Here is a 6,694-nt window from a genome sequence, read left to right on the forward strand (position 1 = left end):
TTTATACTTCATGGCCAATTTTAAAGAAGACATATTTACTATTTGCAGCAAATAAGAAAGGTGTACTTCACTGATCAGTGTATAAAGATAATCGTCTAAGGTTTTAGGCCCTAGAATCTTACAGAGATATGATTCTCGGAAGAAGGCCATATTCAAGATTGTAGCTTTTCGTAGAACGCTTTAGTCATAGGGTTAAATGTCGAAGGTAACATTCATAACATTTACATTTCGATTCTTAAAACTGGATCACATTGAGGAAAATATCATTTGTACTACATGTATATTATTTTATTACTTGAGAATGCTATGAATGGATAATTAATACAAACGTATCTTGGCTACTTTTCAAATTCAGTATCCTAGTTATTCCCAGAACTTTTATACACTTGATGCATTGTTTATATCGGTGCATATATTACATGTATTATATAAATACTAAAACAATCTACGTGCGTCATTTTTGCGTTGTCGACCAATAAAAATACAATTTATATCTAATACAAAACGTGACGGAAGTTAGCAATCCATCAGTTATCTTAATGTATGGCCAAGCGCCATGCTAATATAGCTATCACATTACATTGTATATACATTGTTGTTTCCACTAAAAGAAAAGCGATAAGGACGTATATTATCTTCGTTTTTTGATCTAAAAATGGTTACAAACCTAAATCAAATTAGGTTATAAGGGTTTTAACACATGTCATAGTACACTGTACATTTAATTTTGATCGATTAACTTATAAACGCCATACATCTTCATCATGTTCGACCAATGGGAAAGAAGTATCCAATTTTGCCCTGTTAATTTCCCCTTTTAAATTATTACCGCATTTCACTTCCTGAAATGAATACCACGTGGTATAGTAGGTTCTTACTTGTATTCTGTTTTTTGTTTCAATTTTACTTCCGGGTTTAAGCTAACAAGGCGGGCTCTTATTGGACGGTTCAGGTGGTCTATTTTTAGCTTTGTTTATATATAAAACCACAGATGAAATTGTCCCAACATCTCCTATCGAACATATAGCCACTGTACACGACACGGGGTAAATCCATTATTAGCTTGTTATCAATCAAACTGTTGTTGAGATGGTAATTTTTCAAATATCTTAAATCTTTTGAAAATGAATACTTGTTTAAGTTTGAAACATTTTGAATCTTTTGAAAATAAAAACTTGTTTATGCAGTGCGAAATATTGAAAGACTTCGAAATATTTCTTACATTACACTGTTGAAATAAATGCTATAACGAAACTAGAACTATGAAAAACAGACCATGTAATAAATCTGTACTTTCGGTTTATATCTAATCTAATATTTTAAATGAGGTACTTAAGACAATTTCCAATATACAAATTATGATAAATTGTTTGTCGACGAAAAAAAAAAGAACAAATCGAAGTGAAATGAATTTCATTTGTATATTTCTAAATCGGTGTTTCCATTTTTATTTGTTCTTTATATTAATTTCAAACTAAATGATGCGGTATCACAGTGATAAAATCATGTTGCGCCAAAGCTTCGTTGGACATAATCATCCTTTTATGCTTATGACATGTTAAAAGCAATTTCTGTTGTCTTCAAAAGTAACGTGTCTAATTTTAGCCGCACATCATAATTTTCGCCGAAACATAAATTCCTCGAAAAGTTTGCGTTACAGTAAGAATGTGGACGGCTGGGAGCTGGTGATCTGACCCAAAATCTAATTCTATTTATAATTCTAATGACGTGTTGCAGATTCCCTGGAATTTTCTGATAGGCATTCCGAGTGGTTCTGTGAAGTCACACTATAGCACAAGAAGTCAAAGTACATATGTTTATGGAAGCATCTGAGCCTACCGTTACCGTTGATGTTTGAAATGCAGAAGTGATTTTTACTTCTTTATTTCAGGTGCTAATGCTGTTTTAAATATTTTTTTCTTTCAAATTTTCAAACTTCTAATTACATTTTCCAACAATCGTCCTCAGGAGGGAGAAAATATCTAATTTAAACAGAACAAATTCTCTTCTTTTACAAATTATCGGCCTCTAGGCCATCCCCGGAAACACGGGTACACGGAACATGCTAGGTTTTGTTTCTTCGTATCAGAGGATGGCTAAGAGGCCGAAAATTAGAAGAGACATTTGTATTGTTTGGATAAATTATATTTTTATAGATGATGTTGCTTCGACTAACCTGGTTTATAGAATACTAATCAAAAATGATATTGATATGGCAGATTGTTGTTCAGTTCATACCGCGTAGATCTTCGAATAAAAAGAATATCTTTACATGAGAAACTCGTTATGAATGGGTTTATGCCTTTGGATATCTAAGATTCAAAACAAATTGAACTGAGTATTATTATCACGAAGCTTCATTGAAATCCCATGAAATTAGGAGGAGTTTAATCGATTCATAAACAAGGAGCATAACTCTGAAATAGATGGCGACATCTGTCTTGCACAGATATGTATTTCGCACAACACTGTATAAGGGTTATTAGCATTGAAGAGGATTAATGGGAGTTGGGTACAAAAAAGATTATATCCACTCAGGGAATAATTATGTATTTACAGTATACACCATACCAAGACTAGGAAGTTTCAATAAGGGAGAACCTTATCATACACAGATGGTTTCCAGTCCATAAGAATAGCTTCGAAAATTCTGAGAAAAACGGATTTACCATATACGGATATTTCAAAAACATGCTGAGTAAGCGTTATATACATTATGTATTATCAAAAAATATGATATATGAACAATCGTGTTCTTTGAAAATGAGCATTCCACTTCCAGTAATTCATATCACGTGATCAAATGACTGAGAAATCTACTTCCTGATTCTACACAAATTGTGTTGAATTCGACGCGACTTTCTATCGATGATCTATATTTAGCCGCATAAAATCTTTTCACAAGCTTTTATTCATGCATGAAGAGTTTTCATTAATCATAATATTATAACATATTATCCTTGTCTCTGTGATTTTGTCTGAAGTTCGATTTTGTTTTAACTCCATGATTATTAATGGCAATACCTGTGCGAATTTTTTTTATATAATATTCTCATTAATTTAAAAAGTGATTACGACTTTTATATAGTTTGATATAACTTTGTCGTCGTAAAGGTAAATTATTGCAAGGAACATACAGGTATGAAATACTACCGCTTCATGGAGCGTATGGCGGTTCATTTTCCATATTTGCATATTATAGAGTTATCTGCCATTGCAAGTGATTGTAACGTCATCATTTTGAGACCGAAAATCACGTCGTTTTCCTTGACAAATGTGAGGTTCGGTCTACAAAAACATACAATCACAAAAACGCGACATACCAAAGCAGTGCCAACAAGGGAAAATAAATCTGCAACCTGCAAAATCGGAATACACATTTGAAGGGGGTTATACGTAAATTAGTTGACATAATTACGTAAGGAAGCCCAAGGAATATATTTATTTAGTGTTTGAGTTATCACTCTTTTTGTTTACTCTATTGTTCCTAAAAATTACATTTTTCATTACAAAGCACACTTAATTAAACGCACTCTCTCATAATTATGTTAGACACAAATTCTTGTTTGAATTAAAATCAGTGTGATGAATCAGTATTGTTACGTCTATCACAGCCGCAGAAATAAATTGGTATTAAGAACCACTTAGATAAATAATTAATAATAAGTACTTAATAATTAGTAATAACAATTGAGATAATTATTTGTAAATAATAAATAATTTGTAAGAACCATTAAGATAAATAATTTGTAAGTATACTCCGCACTAAATATTTTGTAATAACCATTAAGATAAGTTTTTTTTATAAATAATAACTAATTTGTAAGAACAATTAAAATAAATAAATTTTAATAAATGATTTGTTAGAACCAGAAATGAATTATTTGTAAGACCATCAAAATAAATAATTTGCAAGAACGATTGGGATGAATTATTTGTAAAAAAAAAAAAACCCATAAAGTTGAATAAGGCGCCTTCAAGATAAATAATGAATAAGAAAAATCGACATAAATAACATGTAAGAACCACCTAGACAACTATTTTGTAAGAATCATACAGATACATCATAATTTTTAAGAACCTTTCTCGATTTCCATACGATGTAAACATAATTTAAAAACAAGAGGCCCAGAGGGCCTGTATCGCTCACCTGGTTTGTAATGCCAAGTCATGTTCTGAATACAGGTTCAATGTTTCTTTTCTGAAGGAATTTGAATATTTACCTCTTATTTACCATTGGCCCGCCCTCCTTCAGGCCAAATTATACAAGGCCCCGCCCTCCTGCCCCCGGGGGATCAGGGTTCCTCCCCAGATGTTTGGCCCATCCAGCGAACTCTAGACAGAAATAATTTTATACCCCGGGGCAGAGCCAAGTACATCATTCTGTTTACCTCCCCTATTGGCCTTCCCCCAAGGATAATTGTTCCTTGTGGCCAAATTTGGTTACAATCCATGCAGAACTCTAGGACAAGTAGCGATTTATAGGATTTACCTCTATTTCGCCAATTGGGCCCGCCCCTCCTACCCCCGGGAAGGGAGGGGGTCAGAGTCAAAATTTATACAAGTTCTGTTCCCTTCCTCCAAGGATGTTTCTGGCCAAATTTGGGTACAATCCATGCAGAACTCTAGGACAAGTAGCGATTTATAGGATTTACCTCTATTTACCCCTATTGGGCCCCGCCCCTCCTGCCCCCGGGGGGTCAGAGCCAAAATTTATACAAGTTCTGTTCCCCTTCCCCCAAGGATGTTTGAGGCCAAATTTGGGTTACAATCCATGCAGAACTCTAGGACAAGTAGCGATTTATAGGATTTACCTCTATTACCCCTATTGGGCTCGCCCCTCCTGCCCCCGGGGGGTCAGAGCCAAAATTTATACAAGTTCTGTTCCCCTTCCCCTAAGAATGTTTGTGGCCAAATTTGGTTACAATCCATGCAGAACTCTATGACAAGTAGCGATTTATAGGATGTTTACCTCTATTTCGCCAATTGGGCCCGCCCCTCCTACCCCCGGGAAGGGGAGGGGGTCAGAGCCAAAATTTATACAAGTTCTGTTCCCCTTCCCCCAAGGATATTTGTGGCCAAATTTAGTTACAATCCATGCAGAACTCTAATACAAGTAGCGATTTATAGGATTTACCCCTTCGGGCCAGGTGAGCTAATGATAAAATTTGCTATCATATGAAGCATGAATCCGGTAAAAAATAATTAGCTGATACCCAGCCAATGAAATATCGTTATTTTAAGGCAACAAGCCATTGAAAATTTTTGTATCCGGACAAAGATGAGATATACCGGAAGTTTTGAGAGAAATCATATGATAGAAGTCATAGCAGACAATATAACCTGTATTAGCCGGATCCCTATTGATTCCGGCGTAAATTTATGCATATTCTCTATTTATATTGTAATTGAAATCTGTATAATCCGGAATCTGTCCATACCCACGAGGTATACTGGCACCAGAGACATCAATGTAGACTTTACTGGAATTTTCTCATCGTCACAACGATGGTGGTAAACGAAAATTATGCAGTATGTAGATATAAGGAGTATTAATATTTAATAACTGGTAACCGTAAATCTCACCAACAGTATTAAAATATGACATTATCAATTATGTTTCCTGTTATCGATTTTCCAAACAAAATCTTCTCAAGAATTATTAAAATAATTTCTTTAACTGATAACAAGCAAAGGCGTTCCCTTTGGTTTGTTTATTTTTACATCCTATTAACAGCCAGGGTCATGTAAGGACGTGCCAGGTTTGTTGGTGGAGGAAAGCCGGAGTACCCGGAGAAAAACCACCAGCCAACGGTCAGTACCTGGCAACTGCCCCACATGGGATTCGAACCCGCTTCCCAGAGGTGGAGGGCTTGTGGTAATATGTCGGGACATCTTAACCACTCGGCCACCGCGGCCCCAAGAAGGCGTTCCCGTCATTTCCAGAAAACAACAGTTCTATAATTACATTGCTACGATACTGCTGATAGTGCATTTTATTCTTGGAATAATCCGTATGTTTCCGCTTTAAAAATCGATGTGCAAAATTCACACACTATTCCTATTTACCAGTGAGTCATCCGATAAAAACTCACGTACTAGGAGTTTATCAACCTAATTATTGACCTATTAGGGGTCAATGCGGGGGACGTGAGGGGTGTATACTTATGTGAATTGTTTATGTTAATAACATGAATAGATAATAATTTTCTCATCTGGATGTTCTGTCATCTTTTTAAGTCATTTTATATACAATAATTAAAAGGAATACGGTATATTTTCGTTCAAAATCATGAATATATTATCATTCAATAAATGAATAAATCTGGGGTTTTTTTAAAGTAAAGAATGCTGTTTTACTTTTAAATTTCACCCGCACATAACTTCCTATACAGCTAATCAAATCAAGTGTTATTAACATGTTACATAATACACTGATAGTGTACACCGACACTGTAAGTGGAGCTACTCAGGCATACATATGTATGAGATTCACATATTAAATATGCATGAGATTGATAAACAGTTTTTACGGAAGCCAAAAACGGCTTTAACTTTGGATATTTTAATAAAACCTATTCCAAATTCGTAATTATTGCTTAAATCATTTAACATTAGCTGATGTATATCTAATAAACTTCAAAGCACTCGATAACAGTATATGTGTAAGCCCTACAGCGACCTTCATTGGTTA

This window comes from Argopecten irradians, chromosome 15 (assembly GCF_041381155.1).
Source record: "Argopecten irradians isolate NY chromosome 15, Ai_NY, whole genome shotgun sequence".
In the NCBI taxonomy this organism is placed as follows: domain Eukaryota; kingdom Metazoa; phylum Mollusca; class Bivalvia; order Pectinida; family Pectinidae; genus Argopecten; species Argopecten irradians.